The 24,606-nt window shown below is 40.6% G+C and overlaps 1 protein-coding gene across 1 annotated transcript in view; it reads left to right on the top strand.

Annotated features, from left to right (window-relative positions):
* The window catches only part of LOC132821711 (deleted in malignant brain tumors 1 protein-like), a 68,940-nt gene that overhangs the window by 18,446 nt on the left and 25,888 nt on the right, over positions 1–24,606 (top strand). The gene's annotated exons all lie outside the window — the stretch shown is intronic.

The raw sequence follows: 24,606 nt of genomic DNA, 5'->3' as shown, positions 1-24,606 counted from the left end.
CCGAGGAGTTCTATCACCTTAAGCTCATAACACATCATCAAATGTAGAATTGCCTCTTCCCTAATGGGGTCTCCCACAAGCTGCTTGAAAAAAAAACATCTTGCAGACATTCCAAGAATTCATTTTCTTTGAATTTTTTTTCTAGTCCATCTGCATATTGAAGCTCCCTTATTTTTATGATAATAGTGCCTTTTTTATCTCCTGATTTAGTTTCTGCCACATCTCCTGAGGACTGCAATGGGGACTATGTATACCTCCCATCAGGGTCTTTTTCTCTTTTGTAGTTCCTCAACTCTGCCCACACAGATTCTAGGCTTTCCAACTCTATCATTTCTGGCTATCAATTTAATTTCATTTCTTATGAACAAGACAACTACACCCCCTCCGCCTGTCTTCCTGTCACTTCAATAGGACTTGCATCCTTGGTTATTTAGCTCCTAGCCAAAATCTCCTTGCCATAATATCTCTGTAATAGTGACAACTTCAATATCAATCTATCCTACAAACTCATTTTATCTCCTTTGATACACCATGCACAATTGAGAGTCATCTCCTGAGTCTCAAATTGACTGGGGCAACACAGGGTGTTGGGACAGCATGGTGGCTCATTGGTTAGCATTGCTGCCTCACAGTGCCAGGGATCCGGGTTCAATTCCAGCTCAGGATAGGTGGGTTAGCCATGGGACATGCAGGGTCCTGGGGATAATGGTTCTGGGTGTGATGCTATTCAGAGGTTTGGTGTGGACTCTCTGGACCAAGTAGCCTGTTTTTAAACTGTAGGGATTCTATCACTGTCAAGATTAGAGAAGTGCTGGTAAAGCACAGCAGGTCAGATAGCATCTGAGAAGCTGGAAAATCAATGTTCTGGGCAGGATCCCTTCATCAGGAATCCTGACTCTTGACTCTGATCTCCAGCATTTGCAGTCCTCACTTTCGCCTGTTCTATGACTGTCCCCTTATCTACTGTGCCTGAATCTAGATCCTGAACTTTTCCACAGTTCTGAGCAAATACAATTCCGAAAACTTTAATAATTTCTAGGGTGTAGGTTTGCTCGCTGAGCTATAGGTTTGATATCCAGACGTTTCATTACTTGGCTAGGTAACATCATCAGCGGCGACCTCCAAGTGAAGTGAAGCTGTTGTCTCCTGCTTTCTATTTATATCTTTCTCCTGGATGGGGTTCCTGGGGTTTGTGGTGATGTCATTCCCTGTTTGTTTTCTGAGGGGTTGATAGATGGCATCTAGATGTATGTGTTTGTTTATGGCGTTGTGGTTGGAGTGCCAGGCCTCTAGGAATTCTCTGGCATGTCTTTGCTTAGCCTGTCCCAGGATAGATGTGTCGTCCCAGTTGAAATGGTGTTTTTTTTCATCCATGTGTAGGGCTATGAGGGAGAGAGGGTCATGCCTTTCTGTGGCTAGCTGGTGTTCGTGTATCCTGGTGGCTAACTTTCTTCCTGTTTGTCCTACGTAGTGTTTGTGGCAGTCCTTGCATGGAATTTTGTAGATGACGTTAGTTTTGTCCATGGGTTGTACTGGGTCTTTTAAGTTTGTTAGTTTTTGTTTGTGTGTTGGTGGGTTTGTGTGCTACTAGGATTCTGAGGGGTCTTAGTAGTCTGGCTGTCATTTCTGAAACTTCTTTGATGTATGGTAAGGTGGTTAGGGTTTCTGGCTGTGTTTGGTCTGCTTGTCGTGGTTTGTTCTTGAGGAATCTGCGCACTGTATTTTTTTTTGAGTATCCGTTCTTCTTGAATACGTCATATAGGTGGTTCTCCTCTGTTTTTCGAAGTTCGTCTGTGGTGGCTTGTTGGAATAGTGTTCTGATACAGCTTCGTTTGTGTGTGTTGGGATGGTTGCTGGTGTAGTTAAGTATTTGGTCAGTGTTTGTTGGTTTTCTGTATACGCAGGTTTGTAGTTCTCCGTTGTCCTTTCTTTCTACTGTGACGTCCAGGAATGTGAGTTTGTTGTCAGTTTCTTCCTCCCTTGGTGAACTTTATGCCTGTGAGGGTGTTGTTGATGATGTTTAATAATTTCTTTTGTGCCTCTCCCATCCCTTTATTAAATGTTTCCATAATTTCTATCCCCTGCACCAACACTTCATTTAAAGTCTTATCCACAGCCCTCATTATGTATTTCACCTGGGACATGCAGGGTCCTGGGGATAATGGTTCAGGGTGTGATGCTATTCAGAGGTTTGGTGTGGACTCTCTGGACCAAGTAGCCTGTTTTTAAACTGTAGGGATTCTATCACTGTCAAGATTAGAGAAGTGCTGGTAAAGCACAGCAGGTCAGACAGCATCTGAGGAGCTGGAAAATCGACGTTTTGGGCAGGATCCCTTCATCAGGAATCCTGATTCTTGACTCTGATCTCCAGCATTTGCAGTCCTCACTTTCGCCTGTTCTATGACTGTCCCCTTATCTACTGTGCCTGAATCTAGATCCTGAACTGATACTAATGGCTTCTCTGTCTCATTAGAGCAGTATCCTCTTTCCCCAGTACTGTGCAAATGTCTAATGAATTTGACACGAATCTTTGAGCCACATGTTTATCTGTTTCACCTGGTTGACCCATTGCCAATTTGTTCATGATTCAGTTAGGAATCCAGGAATTATTACCTTTATGGTTCTACTATTAATCTCACTCTGAGATACTCATATTCCCTTGGCAAACCTCTTTTTTTCAATATGTTATTGCCTACAACAGCTGGATCTTTTCCCTGCCAAGCCAAGATCCTCTCCATCTGGCAGGAAACACAATCTTCAGGACTCTTGATCTTGGCAACAGAGATTATTGACTTTTCCACTGACAATACCATCCCTGATTAGAAATATATTTCTCTTTTGATCCCCTCCTGAATAGCTCTCCGTACTATGGTGCTATAGTCACTTTGCCCATCCTCCCTGCAGATCCAGCTCTTATCCATACAGAAAGCAAGAATCTCAAAGCTGTTCGATAGACTCAAGGGTTGACGCTCCTTCAGCACTACCTCCTAGATCCATTCAGCACCCTTGTTTATAGTCACACCCTCCTGTTCCTGACCACTGACCGAATTCTCACGGTTGTGACTGCCTCCTGAAACAGGGTTCAGGTAACTGCCCCTCTGATGTGTTATAGTGTTCAAAGCTCAGACTTCAGCTCATCAACTCTGAGCTGCATTTCCTCAAGTAACCAACACTAGTTCCAGATGTGTTCACTTGCCACTCAAAATGGATTCTATCAGCTCCCACATCATGCAGGTACAACTCACGGCCTGGCCCTGCATCTCTGTTTTATTCAATTAATTTTTAATTAATGCTTTTAAAAATTTCTTACAAGTCTTTTACTTCGTTACCTATAAATATTTCTCCCATTTATCTTAAATCTGAAAGTAAACTTATAATAGTCAAATACATAGCTGTTACCAATCAATGAACTTATAATTTTCCTGTGCTGCCACTCATGCTGGGCCCCCAGTCCTCAGTTTCAATCTATTCTGTAAAAAGACCTTGCAACGTATATAAAATGACCTTACAAACGATGAAAAAAAAAGCAAGCAATCAACATCTCTTCCCCCTCTACACTGAATTCCTTTGTTGCCTCCAAACTCTCCAAAGGATATATTCACTCTGGATATTTCTCACTCTGATGTGAGCTCTCTCTTTCCTGACTCTGCACAACTTGCTGGACTTTTCAATGGGATCAAGAATACATAGTAAGTAGGTCTATCAATTAAAGCACTTATAACACTTTTTGGAATGAGTAGTGGCTGAATAGATATGTAGAATTATAGTAATAATTAATCGTAAAAAAAATTGTTACATGACTGGACTGGCTGTTTGAAAACATTTGGGCCGAAGTTGAGTGTAATAAGTTTTATTACGTCAGTCTGTTTTCCTTTTTTATTAGATTTGTTTCCTCCATCTGATGCTGAACTTGAAAGGGAATATGATGAAATTCAATAATTTGAGGTGGAGTTGTGAGGACTTTCATCTGAGCAAAAGTGTAATTGAGGACAATGTTTACAACAAAGTATCTTACAGTTTTACCCATTTTTCGACAATGACTCGGCAACAAATTTTGATGTTGAAATTCACAAGTTGTATCCAATCAATTCAGTAGTTATTACAGATGGAAAAGCTCCATGGAAGTTTAGTGAAATTCCTAGTAATTAATTTACCACGTGGAGAATGGTAAATCAGGACAATCTTTATATTCAGAACTAAATAAAAAAATCATTCTAGGTTTAATATGGATTTGACTTTATTGTAGTACAAATTCTACATGTTAGTATTGTTATGCCTTGATAATTTGATTTGCAAAAGTTTAGTTATGAACACCTTCTTCTTATTGTGCATGTGTGAATTACTGAATATGTTATGATATTGTAATGATAATTGAAAACTGTTGTAAAATAGTTTCATGAAACAGTGAATGAAGTATTATCCTCCTGAGTATACAAAATCTAATTCAGTTGTACACTGCAAACTTTTCATCTTGCAATATGTTGACACGTAAATTGTTGTTTTCTCAAAACTGTGAATAAATCTGAAATTGAACTGTTAAAGGAGAGATTTTTATTGATAATTAATTCCTGAAACGAGACTGTTTATCATACACCCAAATGTTTCATTTAATTTACAACATATCTGGGGAAGATAGCTTTTAGTAGGAGAAAACATCAAACTGTACATCAACATTTTCAGTTGCAGCTAATGAAGGTGTATTGCAACAATTCTTACAGACTGACATTGAATGAACAACAAACATATAAAAAAAAATTCATGGAACTACAATTCCATCCAATGTGAACAAACTAGAGATGATATACCAAATAAAGGGAAGCAAACAAGCCAACATTATTATTAAAAATGCCTGTAAAATTAATTTCCTTGAAATAAGATTTTATCAATAATAGCTGCAACCTTAGCAATGCAAACAATTCCAAATAATAAGAGAAATCGACAAATCTGGCCTTTGTAAAAGACCAACATAGAATCTCAGAAACTCTAATATGTTTCAATCATTTAACCAATTCAGCACTTGTCATCCAATGAAAATAAAGCCATTGCATTTAACTTGGTTTTAATGTTATCAAGTGTATGCAAAATAAATTTGAGATCATTATTGAGTTATATCAAATTATCAAGAAATACTGCTTTGATAGTCAGTGGTAATTGTGTGTTGCAATAACCAAAGATCAAATCTTTGAACAATATTCACACAAATTTGGAAATCTTTCTGAAATAGGAATACAAATTGGTAAAATAAGATATTTTGTACTAAACTATGTGATATACTCAACTCTATCTAGGTACAGCATTTTTGACTGGAACATAAAGGATTCAATTTCAATTTGAAACATCAACTTATCATAATAATTCCAGGATGTTGCACAGAAATAGCAAGTGTTGAATATTACAAGCCACGTTGTCATCTGAAGTACTGATAATATTGCTGATAATGGTTACCCAAAAACATTAAATTTGGAGTTTTTTGAGACAAGATGAAATAAAGCTGCATGAGAAAACTATTGTTGCTGGACAGCTGAAAGCATCACTGGGGTTAAACTGATCCATCAGTGACAAATCAATGGTTTGCTTTACCCAGCTTTTCTAATTGTCTCAGTTTGAGCTGCAACAAAAATAGAAATGTAAGTTCATATTGAACTTTCATGAGCTTTGAGTCCCCAAAGTACTTCCAAAAAAGTGAAGTGCATCTTAATTTGTATGACTATTGGTTTGATCGGAGAAATCGCAGTCATAGAGTCACAGAGTCATAGAGACGTACAGCATAGAAACAGACCCTTAGGTCAACTTTTCCATGCCTACCAGATGTCCCAACCCAAACTAGTCCCACCTGACAGCACATGGCCCATATCCCCCCAAACTCTTTCTATTCATATACCCATTCAGATACCTTTTAAATGTTGCAACTGTACCAGCCTCCACCACCTCCTCTTTCAGCTCATTCCACACATGCACCACACTCTGCATGAGAAAGTTGCCCAATAGGTCTCTCCTTTTCCCTTCTTGCCCTATATCTATGCTCTCTAGTTCTGGACTCACCCACCCCAGGGAAAAGACCTAGTCTATTTATCCTATCCATGCCCCTCATGATTTGATCAAATTCTATAAAGTCACCCCTCAGCCTCTGACGGTTCAGGGAAAACAGCACTTGCCTATTCAACCTCTCCCTATTGCTCAAATCCTCTAACCCTTGTAAATCTTTTCTGAACCCTTTCACATTTCATACCATCCTTCCGATAGGAAGAGACCAGAATTGCATGCAGTATTCGAAAAGTGGCCTAATCAATGTTCTGTACAGCCGCAACATGACCTCCCAACTCCTGTACTCAATACTCTGACCAATAAAGGAAAACATACCAAACGCCTTCTTCACTATCCTATCTACCTGCGACTCTACTTTCAAGGAGCTATGAACCTGCACTCCATGGTCTCTTTGTTCAGCAACACTCCCTAGGACCTTACCATTAAGTGTATAAGCCCTGCTAAGGTTTGTTATCACAAAATGCAGCACCTCGCATTTCTCTAAGTTAAACTCTATCTGCCACTCCTCAGCCCATTGGCTTATCTGATCAAGATCCCATTTTAATCTGAGGTAACCTTCTTCGATGTCCACTACACCCCCAATTTTGGTGTCATCTGCAAATTTACTAACTATACCTCTTAAGCTCACATCCGAATCATTTATATAAATGATGAAAAGTAGTGGATCCAGCACTGATCCTTGTGGTGCTCCACTGGTCACAGGCCTCCAGTCTGAAAACAACCCTCCATCACCACCCTCTGTTTCCTACCTTTGAGCCAGTTCTGTATTCCATGAGATCTAACAGTGCTAACCAGTTTCCCATAGAGAACCTTGTTGAATGCCTTACTGAAGTCCATATAGATCACATCTACCGTTCTACCCTTATCAATCCTCTTTGTTAATTTTAAAAAAACTCAGTCAAGTTCAGATTCCCTCCAGTGTGGAATTAGACTGTTCGGCACAACAAGTCCACACCAACCTTCAAAACAGCAACCCACCCAGACCTATCCCCTTACATTTACCCCTGATTAATTGACCTATGGCAATTTAGTATGGTCAATTCACCTGACTTGCACATCTTTGGACTGTGGGAAGAAATGAGAGCACCCAGAGGAAGCCCACGCAGACACAGGGACAATGTGCAAACTCCACACAGACAGTCGCCCAAGGCTAGAATTGAATGTGGGCTCCTGGTGCTCTAAGGCAGCAGTGCTAACCATTGAGCCACCATGCCACACTGTTTGTGAGACTTGATTTCCCACGCACAAAGCCATGTTGACTATCCTTTATCAGCCCTTGCCTTTCCAAATACATGTACTTCCTGTCCCTCAGGATTCCCTCCAACAACTTGCCCACCACCGAGATCAGGCTCACTGGTCTATAGTTCCCTGTCTTGTCCTTACCATCTTTCTTAAATAGTGGCACCATGTTAGTCAACTTCCAGTCTTCTGGCACCCCATCTGTGACTATCAATGATACAAATATCTCAGCAAAAGACCCAGCAATCACTTCCTTAGCTTCCCACAGAGTTCTAGGGTGCACCTGTTCAGATCCTGGACATTTATCCACTTCTATGCATTTCAAGACATCCAGCAGTTCCTCCTCTGTAATATGGACATTTTTCCAAATGTCACCATCTATTTTCCGACATTCTATATCTTCCATGTCCTTTATCCACAGTAAATACTGATACAAAATACTCATTTAATATCTCCCTCATTTCCTGCAGCTCCATACAAAGGCCACCTTGTTCATCTTTGAGGGGGCCCTATTATCTCCCTAGTTATCCTTTTATCTTTAATGTATTTGTAAAAACCCTTTGGATTCTCCTTAAGTCCATTTGCCAATGCTATTTCATGTCTCCTTTTCGCCCTCCTGATTTCCCTCTTAAGTATACTCCTAATGCTTTTATACTCTTCTAAGGATTCACTTGATCTATTCTGTCTATACCTGACACATGCTTCCTTCTTTTTCTTAAACAAATCCTCAATTTCTTTTGTCATCCAGCATTCTTTATATCTACCAGACTTTCTTTTCAACCTAACAGGAATATACTGTCTCTGGACTCTTGTTATCTCATTTCTGAAGGCTTCCCATTTTCCAGCCATCCCTTTACCTGCAAACATCTGCACCAAATCAGCTTTTGAAAGTTCTTGCCTAATATTGTCAAAATTGGCCTTTCTCCAATTTAGAGCTTCAACTTTTAGATCAGGACTGTCTTTTTCAATCACTATTTTAAAACTACTAGAATTATAGTCACTAGCCCCAAGCTTCTCCTCCACTGACACCTCAGTCACCTGCCCTGCCTTATTTCCCAAAGAGCAGGTCAAGTTTTGCAGCTTCTCTAGTAGGTACATCCACATACTGAATCAGAAAATGTTCTTGTACACACATAACAAATTCCTCTCCATCTAAACCCTTAACACTATGGCAGTCCCAGTCTATGTTTGGAAAGTTAAAATCCCCTCCCATAATCACCCTATTATTCTTACATTTAGCTGAGATCTCCTTACAAATCTGTGTTACTCAATTTCCTGCTGACTATTAGGTGGTCTATTGTACAATCCCAATAAGATGATTATCCCTTTCTTATTTCTCAGTTCCACCCAAATAACTTCCCTGGATATATTTTCAGAAATATCCCCCCTCAGTACAGGTGTAATGCTATTCCTTATCAAAACGCCAACCTCGATCTGCTTTTCCTCAAGCAGGTTGATTGATAAGTCCTGTCCACATCAATGGCATAGCTTTAATATGCTTTGGGTGATTTAACTGCGATTATTAAACATTTGTGATGACTGTACTGGTATATATTGGATGTCCTGTTAGCCATCAGGAAGACCTGCTGAACAAAACCCATGGGCTACTACCTCACGAAGTACTCCCATTAGCTCAGGGCTATTTGTTCCATTAGGGGAACATGTGGAACAGCTCAAGTTGTTACTGTGGACATCAAAGACAGACCATCACCCAAATACTGATCCTCTGCCTGAATGATCCATTCCTAGTGGTGTCACTGGAATTATTCACATTGCATGAGCAGAAGCCATTAAATGCATGGTTAACTTTAACCTCAAACTATAATCAGTAATGCAGCTATATGAGCAGCAATAAGATATGAACATGCAGGGCATGGATAGGGTAATAGTTAAGGTATTTTCTCTGGGGTGGCGGAGTCTAGAACTAGAAGACATAGATTTAGATGAGAAGGGAAGAATTTAAAAGGAACTTAAGGGTCAACTTTTTCACACAGAGAGTGGTGCATGCATGGAATGAGTTGCCAGAAGAAGTGGTGGCGGCTGGTATAATAACAATTTTTAAAAGGAATCTGCGTGGGTATATCAATAGAAAAGGTTTAGAGGAATATTGGCACATGCTGGAAAATGGCACAAGAATTGGTTTAGAATCTCTGGTTGGCATGGCCGAGTTGGACTGAAGGTTTCTATGCTGTACATCTCTCTGATTCTGTGACTCTATGAACTGTCTCTCTTTGAGACACTGAAGTTGACAAGAATAAAGTGGTATGAAATTGAATAGTGTAGAATGACCACATTATGGAAACAGATCATTTGCCCCAACAAGTCCACATCAACACTCCAAAGAGCATCCCACATGGACCCATCCCCCTACTCTACTCCTGTAACCCTGCATATCCCATGGTTAATGCACTTAACTTACAAATCCCTGAACACTATGAGCAATTTAGCATAACTAATCTGTTGAATTGGATGTTAATTAGCAGGGATCTTAAGAGCAAACTCAAAACTTTAGACAAGGATTCAAAAACAATCTTGAACTGAAATATGTTCAGCTTTTATTAAAAGAAACATGCAGTTTTTTGGCTAAAAGAATAAGAGAGGGAGAAACCAAAGGATCCCAGCACTCTCCAAGTTTTTTATGCCTTTACAAAGAAAAGAGTAACATTACATACTTTAAAACATGCTGAGAAGTTACAGATTATCATGAGTGTACATCTGTAGCACTGAACCTATGCTTTATTGTTTTTTCAAAACATTAATTATTTGCATCATTCCATAACTCTATTTCTGTTGCATTTTGTTTAGGCTAAAATCTGCAGTCCAAAATATGCAAGGAGCAGTTCAGAAGATTACTGAAGTTTTGTCAAGCTTGTCGAAGTTTTTTACATTCAGCCTGGTCCTGAAAGCTGTTTCTGACCTTTTGCCACAGTCCTGTTTAACTTGCTGATCTATAATTTGAGAGTTGGCCATTTTTTCCCATCATGCAATTTTAAATGTTCCCCACAATACTATGTTTTCTCCTTTTGTCGTGATATGACAATAAATTATTTAGGCACATTGAAAATCCAATTTAAACTGCATTGGCACAAACAAGTAATCCTATTCTTACTAGCTTTAAAGATCCAATCAAACATTCCATGACCCAAACAATTCGGTGGATTGTAATCATGGAGTTCTTTGTCAATATCTTGTATGTGGTCAGCATGTTGCTTAATATGTTCAACGAGGTTGGTAATATTTTCAGAGGTATGTGGAATGTAAGTACAGCACACCTGACCCACAACAGCACATGTTCCCCCTTACAAGGCCAGCAGATAATGCAAAGCCAGTCAATTCTGCAATGCCACGGTCCGGATAGCCAGTAACTCAGCTGAGACCTCAGTCAGTGCTTATCCAGTTGCCTTGGCTTCTAAGCTGTCTCATTGGTCAGGTGTTGAGGCCATGCGAAACAATTCGCTGGATACTCGCACCATACTGTACAATAGAAGGGACAACATGAGGAACTGGTCCAACCCAGTAATGGCTCTCGCAATCAGGTGATGCATGTAGGATACAACATAACCCAGATAGCAGAATCCTGTCCAAATGGTAGGAAGCCATGGGTACACTTTGGTGCCATATAAAAAGTATGTGCCATTATAAGCTATAAAATCATCAGCCAATGTCATCCAGTACTGCATGGTGAAATAGGCCCATGGACTATCAGATGTAATACTCCATATCCTGGACCAATCACAGTTAAACATCCCATTTCTTAAAATATTGATTACTAGGCCTGGCCAGTCAAATGTGAGATTACATTTGTTTTGCCTCATTAGCATTCATTGTCCTAAGTTTCTAAAGCATAGGGACTCTGTAGTGTTATTTGAATGAACTGTCAGGGAAGGAGCAACTGAGTTGTGATGATATGCGGGCTGATACCATGAAGAAAACGTAGGAATTTCTTAACCTGCCGAATCCCATATTCTCACTTCTCCAATACGCCATGTGTGATTCCGTTGTAACACCTACTCAACTGTTTCTGAGATACAGAAAGGGAGGGGCTAAAGAGGTATACTTTCCCTTGAATAGATGGGGATATGGGTACAAACCCAAGACTTCCTAATGATCAATTTTTTGTTATACATATATGACAAATGTAAATAGGTGTTTGCATGCAGTTCCCAAGTAGGCCGGTGTGTTAATGTCAAATGTTCACTTTCATCAAAGAATTCAAAAAGTCCAAAGAGTACCAAAACAATATTCATGCTGTGTTACCGACCGGTTGAGGAGTAATCTTCTTCCAATCAGATAGATGAACCCAATTGAAATGTCATTCAATTTTGACTGAGGTTGGTGTTGTCAGTAGGACTTGAAAAGGCCCACTCCAGCAGTGTCCTAATTTGTTTCTTTCCCAATTCTTGACTATCGCGTAATAACCTGGGTTTACTCATGGAAATAGGGAGGCAATCGTATTTTCCTTAGCTGGGCAATGCGATTGTCTGACCTGCGAATGAAGAAACTTCAGAGAAAGAGTTAACTGTTTTAGGTAATTCTGCATTTGCTCTCCCATCACATGGAGATCTATACCCTTTAGGGGTTCAGTATGAACATCCGACAGAGTCTTCACTGGCCAACCATAAACTATCTCTGCAGCTGATTGTCGAGTCCGCGAATGTGGAGTCACTTGCATGTGAAAAAGTAGTAAGGGCAAAACTGTGAGTCAATGTAACCTTGTTTCTTCAACTAATTTAGATCATTTTTCATTTAAGGTGCCGTTGGCCCATTCCATAATCCTTGCTGCCTGTGGACGATACATGTAGGGCAAATGCTGTTTAATTAAAAGTAATTCACATAATTAAGTATTGATATGAGCCATGAAACGTGGAGCATTCTGGATGTAGGTTTGCTCGCTGAGCTGCAAGTTTCATTATCATTGTCTGAACTTATCGTTTTAGGTTACCCAAAATGGAGAGTCACTTAGAACATAGAACATAGAACAGTACAGCACAGAACAGGCCCTTCAGCCCACGATGTTGTGCCAACCACTGATCGTCATTTATGCACCCTCAAATTTCTGTGACTGTCCAGTAGTCTCTTAAATGTCTCCAATGACTTTGCTTCCACAACTGCTGCTGGCAACACATTCCATGCTCTCACAACTCTCTGTGTAAAGAACCCGCCTCTGACATCCCCTCTATACTTTCCTCCAGCCAGCTTAAAACTATGACCCCTCGTGTTAGTCATTTCTGCCCTGGGAAATAGTCTCTGGCTATCAAATCTATCTATGCCTCTCATTATCTTGTATACCTCAATTAGGTCCCCTCTCCTCCTCCTTTTCTCCAATGAAAAAAGTCTGAGTTCAGTCAACCTCTCTTCATAAGATAAGCCCTCCAGTCCAGGCAGCATCCTGGTAAACCTCCTCTGAACCCCCTCCAAAGCATCCACATCTTTCCTATAATAGGGCGATCAGAATTGGACGCAGTATTCCAAGTGCGGTCTAACCAAAGTTTTATAGAGCTGCAACAAGATCTCACGACTCTTAAACTCAATCCCCCTGCTAATGAAAGCCAAAACACCATATGCTTTCTGAACAACCCTGTCCACTTGGGTGGCCATTTTAAGGGATCTATGTACCTGCACACCAAGTTCCCTCTGTTCCTCCACACTGCCAAGAATCCTATCCTTGGTCCTGCACTCAGCTTTCAAATTTGACCTTCCAAAATGCATCACCTCACATTTATCCAGGTTGAACTCCATCTGCCACCTCTCAGCCCATCTCTGCATCCTGTCAATGTCCTGCTGCAGCCTACAACAGCCCTCTATACTGTCAACGACACCTCCAATCTTTGTGTCGCCTGCAAACTTGCTGACCCATCCTTCAATCCCCTCATCCTAGTCATTAATAAAATGTACGAACAGTAGAGGCCCAAGGGCAGAGCCCTGTGGAACACCACTCACCACAGACTTCCAGGTAGAATATTTTCCTTCTACTACCACTCGCTGTCTTCTTTTGGCCAGCCAATTCTGTATCCGGACAGCTAAGTTCCCCTGTATCCCATTCCTCCTGATCTTCTGAATGAGCATACTTTGGGGAACCTTACCAAATGCCTTGCTGAAGTCCGTATACACCACATCCACAGATTGACCCTCATCAACTTTTCTAGTCATATCCTCAAAGAACTTGATAAGGTTTGTGAGGCATGACCTGCCCCTCACAAAGCCATGTTGACTGCATTTAATCAACCAAGCTCTTCCAGATGGTCATAAATTCTATCCCTCAGAATCCTTTCTAACACCTTGCAGATGACAGACGTGAGACATACTGGTCTGTAATTGCCGGGGATTTCCCTCTATCCTTTCTTGAAGAGAGGAATTACATTTGCTTCTCTCCAGTCCTCAGGTACAACTCCAGTGGAGAGTGAGGATGCAAAGATCTTCGCAAGTGGTGAAGCAATTGCATTTCTCAGTTCCCCAAGCAGCCGAGGTCAAATCTGGTCTGGGCCTGGCGACTTGTCAATCTTAATGTTTGACAAAATTTTCAGCACATCAGTTTCCTCTATCTCTATCCATTCCAGCATGCACATCTGCTCTTCAAAGGTTTCATTCACTACAAAGTTCGTTTCTTTCGTAAAAACAGAAACAAAAAACTCATTTAGGGCTTCCCCTACCTCCTCAGACTCCACACACAAATTCCCTATGCTATCCCTGATCGGCTCTACTCTTTCTTTGACCATTCACTTATTCCTCACATAAGTTCACTTCAGTCAGCAATATTTTTACCACCGTTTGTGCTGTACTATTACTGGTAGGGAAGACTTTAATCCATTTGCTAAATATTTCAGTCATCACTAAACAGTATTTATAACATTTTATCTAAGGTAATTCAATAAAATCAAGCTGTACACACGCAAAGGCCCATCTGGCAGTAAGGTAGTCCCAGAAGAGCACTTAATACATTTAGTTTTGTTATTATTCATGCAAATAAGGCATCGATCTAGCCGCATTTGGGCTGCTGTATACAAATCTGGTTGCCACCAGGTTTTTAAAAGTAGCTGTACCATTCCTTCCTTGCCAAGATGAATACAAGAATGCAGGTAATCAATAAGCACTAGTAACAAAGAATCAGGAATAGAACCTTGACTGACCGGTGTTTGCCAGAGGTCTCATGTTGAGGTGTGCAAACAACCCATTGACTTCCAACGTGCATGCTCAGTTTCAGAGGCGTCCTCTGTAAAGTTTGAATTGTAGTTAGATCTGGCATGTCTTTGTCCCTGAAATAGCTACTTGATTTGGAGCCTGATTCCCTTTGGTTATCTCCTGAGCTGATGAGCCAGCACAAACATTGCCTAATTGTACTGGAGTGCTCCCCTCTTCTGTACACAGTACATTTAATACAACCAATTGACAAAGAAGTCGAATAACATCGAGGAGATTTTTAACCCAAAGAGCATTTTGAATGAGAGTCCCCATAGAAGTAAGGAAGCCTTGTTGCTGCCAGAGGTGACCAAAATCACGGGCAAAACCGAATGTGTATCTCGAATTGGTGTAAACATTGTCAATTTTATCAGTGGCTAGAATACAAACTCTGGTGAGGGCAAAAAGCTCGGCATTCTGTGTGGAGACAGGGGTCTGAAAAGCAGCAGACTCCTGAACAGCAGTGTCTGTTGCAATAGCATAGACAGACTGCTGGACACCATCTGGGGAAACAGACGAAGAACCATCAACATTAAATATGAGGTCAGTATTTTCAAATGTGAGGTCAGCCGATTCCAGGCGTGGTGCAATATGGAAATGATTCTGAAGCAAACAGGCATGCGGGGGATCAGGAAGATTGTCGGGGGTTGCTCAAGGATCATAGCCGAATTCAAAGTGAAGCAGTACCAAAATAAGAGGTCAGGGTTCTCCAAAACTGAGATCTTATAATGGCTTAGACGAGCTTGAGGGAAGTGTTGGGCTAGCTGAGACGTGAGGAAGGCGACAATAGAGTGCGATGTGTACACCTGTATGGGCTGGTGAAGAATCAAATTAGAAGCTGCCTGTTCAGGTGGACAGCAGTTAGGATTTGAGTGCATGGAGGGAGGCCCCAGGCAGCAGGATCCAATTTAGCAGAATAATAGGCCACCGGACGAGGACAGTCACCATGCTGCTGAGTTAGGACACCAGTGGCACATTTATCTATTACACTAACATACAACTGAAAGGATCTGTCATACAGTGGGTAGCCTAGCACTGGGACTGCAGCCAAGTTGTCTTTGAGGGCATGAAGTGACTGCATGGCTAAGTCAGACAACTGAAATTTAAGGGGAGCATTCAGAGATGAATAAGGAGTAAGGTCTTTAGTGCAAGTTGTCACATTTGGAAACTACTGCCTGCAAAAATTGACCAATCCCAAAAACGCTCTCATCCATTTGGGTGAGGTACGGGGTGGGGTTTGCAAAATGGACGTAATCCATTCCCGAGTAAGGGAATGGTCAGTAGGACTAACTAATGCACCCAAAAATTTAACTCATGATTGACCTTTATGAACCTTAGTGGGTGGGATCACATGAATCGAAACTTGTGAGGGGGTAAACAGTGTTCTGCTGGTTATTAACCAAATCAGGTCTAGCAAGGAGTGTCTTTGTCAGCCATTGCATCTTTACACAGTTTTCCCTGATTCCTTATTCACCTTTTCTCTGCCCATCTGCACTCAGCCTTTAACCTCTCCCAGTTCCTGAGAGTCCCATCTGCTGCACATAACTCTATCCCTTTATCACATGCATTATTCCTCCAGCTGGCCAGTAAGGCATCTCTCTATTCACTATCTGTTTTTTCTTGCCATTCTTTAATTAATAATTTCCACTTTTTCCTATAATTTCTCTCTTAAATTAGGCTCACTGTCTGTTCACAAATGCCTGCATCACAGGTCCTTAGCTTCCTTGCCTGCACAGAGGGTACAGAACAGTTATTCCTTATAAGGTTGCAACCTGCTTACAATAGCACTCACAAGGGCAAGTGTCCTGTATGTCCTTCAACAACCGAATATTGTGCAATGTCACCCCCACATCTTCTTCAATGCTCTCACATTTCTGAACTGCATTCCCAAATTCTAAAGTTCACAAGCTACATACGAATGAGATGATCGTATCATCTGGAATTAAAGATTATCTTAAATGTTAATACTATATTTGGAAATTCACTCTGGCCAGAAAATGAGACTCCAAACGTGATAAATTCAAATCCCAAGAAAAAAAAACTAATCTTTAAAACCCAATCTTTTTCAATGAACCTCTCCTGTCAAGTATAGACTTAAATTAGCATCCAAAGTCCCTGAAAATGAACTAACATGAACCATGCAGAATTTAAACGAATGAAAGGCACAAACAACAGTTTTACATCACCATGGATTTACAACATGCAGACCCAAATCAAAACATTCCCGATCTCGAGTTCTAGGGGATAAGAAAACAAAGATTACATAAGAACACATGTAACCACCAATGAACAAAGGTACTTTCATCACGGAACACAAAGAGTTAAGAGACAGTCCAGTGAGGCAAAAACTAGCAGCCTGTTGCTCTCTTTGTCTCTCTCAGTTTTCTTTCTATTCGAAGTTGTTTCAATTTCTGCCAATTGTTCAATGGGATTGCAATTAAAAGCGCTATTAGGTGAAAATAGCTGGTCAGTTCCCTGTGCTCATGTCATCCATTTGCTGATAAAGTCACAGTTTTGGAATCAATTCTATGGAAAGTTTACACTAAACACACAGACCTTCACAATAGTTCAAAACTTCAAACTGGACATCTTTTTATTCATAAATAACAATTTACCAAGCTGCCCAATTTACACAAAGAATTTACCAAAATATTCAATTTCTCAGAGAGGCCGGTAACCCTAGAAACTTTTTCCTGATCAGGTAGTTTTTTTTCTCTGAGTTCCACCTTCCTAACTACATAGAGAGATTATCCCATTGTATTTCATGACTCCTTGTTCTGTCATAAACAAATTTCCACCGGCGATATGAATTTTAAGGAATGAGAATTCACTGAGCCTGCTCTCTGCTTACCACAGGAGCAATACAGAATCGCCAATGTCACCCCACAGCATTCTACAGCAATCTCACAAAAAACTCATTGCACGTGAGGGGGCTGGGTAGTTAGTGCGGGCTAGTCAGAAAACGTGAGAGGTTGTGTGTGGGTAAACAGCAGTTTCACCCATGAAACCAGAAATTTCCACATGTTCATCAGAGAGGGGAAAATTATATCTTTGAATTATGACAAAGCCAAGGCAGAGTGAATCACAGCAGTGTCAATCATAGAGGGAATAGGGATACCTTCAATGCGAGGTATTGCTGTGGGCTCGTCAGCGTGGTCCAGTGAGAAGACAGAGTAGTTGGCTTGGGTTAGTCAAAATGGGTTAGTGGTCGTGAAGCATATGTGTTTACGGTGAGAATCCTGGCCCTGTTAGCAGGGCAATGGACAAGCCCTGGCATAGTGGCCCACCTTCCCATGGTTAAAACAAGCGTTACGAGAAATGGATCTTGATGGCGAAGTGCAAGGAGTCAGCCGGAAATTATTTGTACTTCATAGGACTGAGCATGAGCCATGATTAAACATAGTTCCTGGGGTTTGATGTCCCGCCAGACCTGAATGACGCGGTCTGTTTGGTTATTAGCAGCAGGTCAGGGATTGATAACAGAACTGAGTGGATAACTGGCATGGGGTGCTGGCGGGGGGAGGGGCAGTTCATCTGCGGGCTGAAGATAAATATTACGAATTGAGTTATTTAGGAGGGTGTAGGGCTGTTGTTCCGAGATCCAGTGTGTTGTGTGGCAGCTGAAGTAGAAGGTAGGGAGGGTGCCGGAGAAGGGGTAGGGAAGACTGTTCAAGCTTCGTCATCAACTGTATCACTTGAATCAGGAATATTTGGCCTGCCAGATAAACTTGGGGCTCCCCCTGTGATGTGTCCTTATTATTCCCGCCCTTCCTGCTGTTTACGTTTAACTGTTTGTTTCACAGCTGCCTTGTCTAAGGTCTGACTTTTCAGATCCCAAAGTGCACACTCAAATTTAAAACTCTCCCAGTCTTTCAATTTGCCATTTGAGTACTCGTCAATATCCTGTTTACGAGCATTATCCCTCCAGCTCACCAATCGTGACTTCTCATGGCGCCTAATGGATTCCTGCATCCGGTGTGAAAAAATAGATTTTCATTTTGAATATTCTTATCAACTAAGTGTCCTCTCCAGAACATTTGTAATTTTCTCAATCCCTAGTGGCCAAGTGTCTTTACTCAATTTATGTTGCAATGCTGTCGACACACGACGTACGTTATGTTCTAAGGTCTGCCGCACACTACAGCACACAGCGCTTTGTTATTCCTGGTGCAGAGATACGGGCCCAGTCTGAAAAGTAAAAGTCTTTCTGATTTCTGGATATAAAAACTCAAAAAATGTAAACAAAGAAATTTCCCAAAATATTTAATAACAAAAAAAATCCCAGTGCAGACTTCCCGGTCAACAACAACTGAAAACATTTAGAATTTAGATTTGGAAACCATCACCTGCTAGTGTCCTCTGCAAGGGATGAGGGGTCACAGCGGTCAGCCAGTTAGACCAAGGTTTCAATGCTTATCTGGCAAGTCCATCTGCCCCTTCTCCCTGGGTTGCGGCTGGATTGCTTCTTCAGTTCCCGATTCACCCAGGTTATTTGGTTTTCGCTCGCTGCGCCAAATGTTGAATCGGATTTTAATTAGCAGGGATCTGTGAGAGCAAACTCAAAACATTAGACAAAGATTCAAAACTAACCTTGAACTGAAAAATGTTCAGCCTTGATTAAAAGAAACAGCACATGCAACTTTTTTGGCTAAAAATCATAAGGGAGGGAGAAACCAAAGGATCACAGCACACTCCAAGTTTTTCGTGACTTTACAAATAAAACAAATTAAAAAGCATTGTATACTTTAGAATATGTTGAGAAATTACAGCTTATTGTGAAATGTATGACATCTGTAGCACTGAACCAATGTTTTATTGGTTTTTTAAAACATTAATCATTAGCGTCATTCCATAACTCTAATTCTGTTGTATGGACATTTTGTTTCGGCTAAAATCTGCAGTCAAAATATACAAGGAGCTATTAAGAAGATTACTGAAGTTTTATCAAGCTTGTAGAATTAATTTACATTTAGCCTGGTCCTGAAAGCTGTTTCTGACCTTTTGCCACAGTCCTGTTTAACTTGCTGATCTATAATTTGAGAGTTCGTCATTTTCTCCCATCTTGCAATGTTAAATGTTCCCAACAATACCACAAATTCACCTAATTTGCACATCTTTGCACAGTGAGAGGAAACGAGAACACCTGACAGAAACCCATGCAGACACAAGGAGAACGTGCAAACTCCACACAGTCACCCAAGACTGGAAGTGAACTTGGATTCCTGGTGCTGTGAGGCAGTAGTGCTGACCATTGAGCCACTGTGAACTGAAATTTGGATGACACAGTGGCTCAGGGGTTAGCACCGCTGTCTCACAGCACCAGGGATGTTAGATGCATTAGCCATGGGAAATGCACGGTTATAGAGATAGGATAGGGGGATGAGTCTGGGTGGTATGCTCTTTTGAAGGTCAGTTTGGGCTCATTGAGCCAAATGGCCTGTTTCCACAATGTACGGACTTTATGGATTATATGATTTAAATCCCTGATTAAGGCAGAGATAACATATTGAGCTCAAAAGTAACATTATGTAATGGATTCTAATATTTCAATATTGTACAATACGTTTGTTAAACATTCTTTTAATTCCAACATAATCAGTTTCCCATGTTGTTCAGTAATACACTGTAAAGTTCTGATTAATAGTCTGTAGGCCTACCTGAATTTATACTTGATAGATTGACAAGAAATAAATTTTGTGCACCTTTATTTAACTCAGCTAGAAAGGGAACATGCCTTTTTATAAGATCATTCGGCATGTGCCTTGGCAATTAACTGCAATCTTGTTTATGCATATGAAAATAAAAATATTAATCTGCACATGATAAACCTCAGTACTATGATTAAAATCATTCAAATTAAATTTTGAAAGTTTACCCCATTGCCCTGCCTCTTAAATAGCTATCCAGGCTATCTAGCTTCTCCAGACCATTCCTGTCTTGAAATTTAACGAAATCAAATACTTCTGAAATGCAATAAGGATTTCACTCTCTCCATTCTTTCAGGTAATCAGTTTCAGGCTAACTGCTTCTAGAAAGAAAGAGTTTTCATTCTGAGTAAAATTCTTCTGCCAATAACTTCATATCCATGCTCCCTAGCTATTGACACATTTACTAGCAGGAATAGATCATATCTACCAACAATGATCTGTCACTTCAGTTTCACACACATGAACTAACTCTTCTCTCAGTTTCTGCACTCTTGAATCTTCCCTCATAGTTAAAATTCTCAGCTCCAGTAGGATTGCGATTACATCTTCCTTTAGTCTGGTGACCAGACTTGTGCACAACACTGTTGCATTTATTTATCAAATACCTTATACAGTTGGGTGTATAAACCCTGGGCAGCTGGTTTACGATGTTTCCAACAACAATATCTTCTCCAGCTGAGGTTACCATGCAGGTCTCACATTCTCAACCTTGGCTCTTGCCTGAGGAGTGGTGACCCTCAGGTTAAAGCATCACCAGTCATCTCTCTCTAATGACAGAGTGGGAGTATGATGACTTTTGAAATAGATCTGGAACAAGCTCTTTGCACTAATTCTCAATGTATCAAAAGTTAAAGTATCCCATTTGTCAGCTTACTATTCTGAAAACCTTTTTTTGCATCCTTCAGGGATTTGTGAACATGCTGTCCAATTTCACTCCATTTGCCAACATGTCTCAATAACCACAATCATTTCTTTTAATTTTTTTTGCTTTGTTTGTCCTCTACAAGTGCATTATATCATGCCTTGCCAGATATAATTCAGTTTGAAACTCTGATATTAGCATGTTCTCAGGTAGCAGAAGGTGGTGATGTATCACAGTGTTATTGGATGAATAATCGATAGGCATAGGTTCAAAATGTACTGCAGAAACTGGTGAAATTTAAATGCAATTAATCAGTGATGGTGGACATGCACTTTCACTCTTAGCATAAACCCCATCTGGTTAGAAAAGTTATATAGTCAATTAGGTCTGCCTTACTTGCATGGTCTGGATTTCATAGGACTCCAGCTCCATTGTTGTGTGGTTGACTTTTAACTGTCCTTTGAAATAGCTGGACAAAGGAACTCTGTGAAGCCAAATAGGGATGGGCAAGAAATATTGGCCATGCCACAGGTACTCACATTGGCTGAATGAATACCAAATAAAAATATTGACTTATTATTTAGTCTGTCTTAGATTTTCTTGAGTCATAAAAATTATTTTCTCCTACTCCAATTCCAAACCTTAAGTATTACAATCATTAGCAACAGTAACTCAAAACAAGAATAAGACCATAAGACATAGGAGTGGAAGTAAGGCCATTCGGCCCATCGAGTCCACTCCGCCATTCAATCATGGCTGATGGGCATTTCAACTCCACTTACCCGCATTCTCCCCATAGCCCTTAATTCCTCGAGACATCAAGAATCTATCATTCTCTGCCTTGAAGACATTTCGCATCCTGGCCTCCACTGCACTCTGCGGCAATGAATGATTCCTGCCACGCTTGTTTTTCAACCAGACACAAGGTATGAGCCTGGGTATTTGGTGAATGAGGAGAATTGATCTAATGAAGGGGAAAATGTGTACCTAATTCATTAAATTGCACAGTACTGTAATGAAAAAATGTGAGAGTGACAAGTAAAGGAGGCATATAAAAGACTTAGCGCCATACCTGGTTCCAGTGGGGACAAGCCTGGTTCTGAGCAGTGCAAAGGTAATAGATTGATAGTGAATATTTTTCACATTTATGTTTAAATATTATTTATTTTAGGAATTGCAAAATGTTGACTCGATTTATGAGGTTTACTAATAACAGCCAATCTTATTTGATTAGTATGTGAGCATCAGTAAGGGCCTATAAAGTAATGTTGTTCAATTAATTGATGATTTAGTGTGTTAGGAGATTAAAAATAGTGCTGATACAATATAGGGTACAATTCTAAAAGGTATGAGGGAAGAGGAGAGCTGGGTATATGATATCTATGTCATAGAAGACAGCAAAGACAGGATGCCAACTTACGGATCATTTCAGAGAACATCTCTGGAACACCCGCACCAACCAATTCCACCGCCCAGTTGCTGAACTCTCCAACTCCCTCTCCCAATCTACTTATGGACATGCAGGTCCGAGGGCCTCCTCCATCGCCAAACTCTAACCACCCAATGCCTGAAGGAAGAACCGCCTCATATTCCGCCTTGGGATCCTGCAACCACACGGAATCACTGACTTTCCTTATTTTCCCTCCCGCCACGTTATCCTACTCCCAAGCCTCCAACTCAGCACTGCCCTCTTGACCTTTTCCATCTGTCTGCTCCATCCTCCTCTCCGATCTATCACCTTCTCCCCCACCTTCACCTACCTGTCACATTCTCAGATACCTTCCCCCCAACCCCACCCCCCTTCCATTTATCTATGAGCCCCCCAGCCCATAAGTCTCATTCCTAATGAAGGGCTTATGCCTGAAACATCGATTCTCCTGCCCCTGAGATGCTGCCTGACCCGCTGTGCTTTTCCAGTGCCACACTCTCAACTCTGACCTCCAGGACCTACAGTCCTCATTTTCTCATAACAGGTTGAAAGCATGGTTACTAAAGCATAGAACATATTGGACTTAATTAATAATGGTTTCAACAACAAATGCATAGTAGCTATATTAGCTTTGTATAGAAAATTGGTTTGGTCTCACATAAAACATTTCGTCCAATGAGGAACCACATATTAGAAAAAATGTGAAAGGCATTGGAGAGAATGAAGAAAAGTTTCAGGAGAATCAGTACAGGGACGGGAGCTGCTTTCCTTGGAGAAGAGAACATTGAGAGGAAATTTAAGAGAGATATTGAAAATCAGTTTTGAGCAGAGTAATCTGGACATAAACAATGAGAAACTGGTCAATATTTTCAGATTTTTGATTTCATATTGCCATCATCATTACTTTGTTTTTATTCTTTTAAGTATCTGATAGCTCCTGGTTGCACCATGTTCTTCTCCCAGTACAAATAGTCTCCTTTCAGTGGTTAATACCTTTTTTAGGAACATGGTCTAAAACACCTTGGAATGTTTCACTATGTTAAAGACATTATATAAATAGAAGACATTAAATAAATCAACAGAATTAACATTCAAAATAGATAGAAACTGGAATTAAATCATGATTATGCTTTTCAATCCCTTATTCTTGGAAAAACAAGACACTTGGTGGTTTGCTGAGGAGATTTTCAGCACTTATTTGTTCATGTTGTACTGTTATCAAACGTCTAGGCAAAAATGAGATAACAATTTGTACTGTACATCAGCCCCATGTTTTGCAGCCTGCTCCTGCTCACTGAACCTTGTGTTACTGCTGCAAACCTCACTGCAGAAAGATCTCAGGTTTTGATTGTGCACCAGGTGGCAACCAAAGATGCTCAGATAAGCAATTGCTGGTAACAACTTTGCAAGCTCGTGAGGCTGTTGCCACCAGCAGCTCAGATCATTGGATAAATATTGTTAACACAACTCAAAAACAAATTAGATTTTCTAATGTCCCAGCTGGGTTTTGGATGATGGTTATGAAGAAGAACCAAGAGAGGCAATCGCGGATATTTTAATATATAAACAATCCAAGTTATTTGTTAGACCTGAAGGTAATTCTGTCAAAGTAGTTAGTCAACTAAGATTCTTGTCTGTAATTTCTGTACGATGCATAAACTCAAGGACTTTCTGGTGGCCAAGAAAAGAAAGTGCAGAAAGTATATCTACTTCCTCAAATTAAAGGCCTCAGTTAGTTTTGAGTTTGTTGGACAACGCTGCCTGCCATTGTTCAACAATGAAATTGAGAGATGGTACAGTTGAGTGAATGACTGCATATTGGTGTGAAGTACGGAAATTAAACTAAGATCCTTGGAATCTAATCCACAGGGAAGAGGCTGGGGTTTCCACAAGTGACAACTTGAGTGCTGCCTGGTGCCGTTCTCGTGAATGGCAGCAGAAGGGAACTTTTCTGAGAGGGCTCTGGATGTGTGACAATTTCTCAAATCATCAACAGACAAATGAACAGAGGAAGGGGAAAAATATGAAATCTTGACAACTTAAGCTTCAGAACCGAAGGCAGAAATCAAAGCATCAAAGATTGAATGAAACAGTCTTCAGATGATTCAGTTTCAGGCACCAAAAAGCATCTGAATGAAGAGGAGCAA

Source organism: Hemiscyllium ocellatum, chromosome 13 (genome assembly GCF_020745735.1).
Source record: "Hemiscyllium ocellatum isolate sHemOce1 chromosome 13, sHemOce1.pat.X.cur, whole genome shotgun sequence".
Taxonomy (NCBI): domain Eukaryota; kingdom Metazoa; phylum Chordata; class Chondrichthyes; order Orectolobiformes; family Hemiscylliidae; genus Hemiscyllium; species Hemiscyllium ocellatum.
Note: the sequence above shows the minus strand (reverse complement) of the source record. Positions and strands in the feature narration are given on the sequence as shown.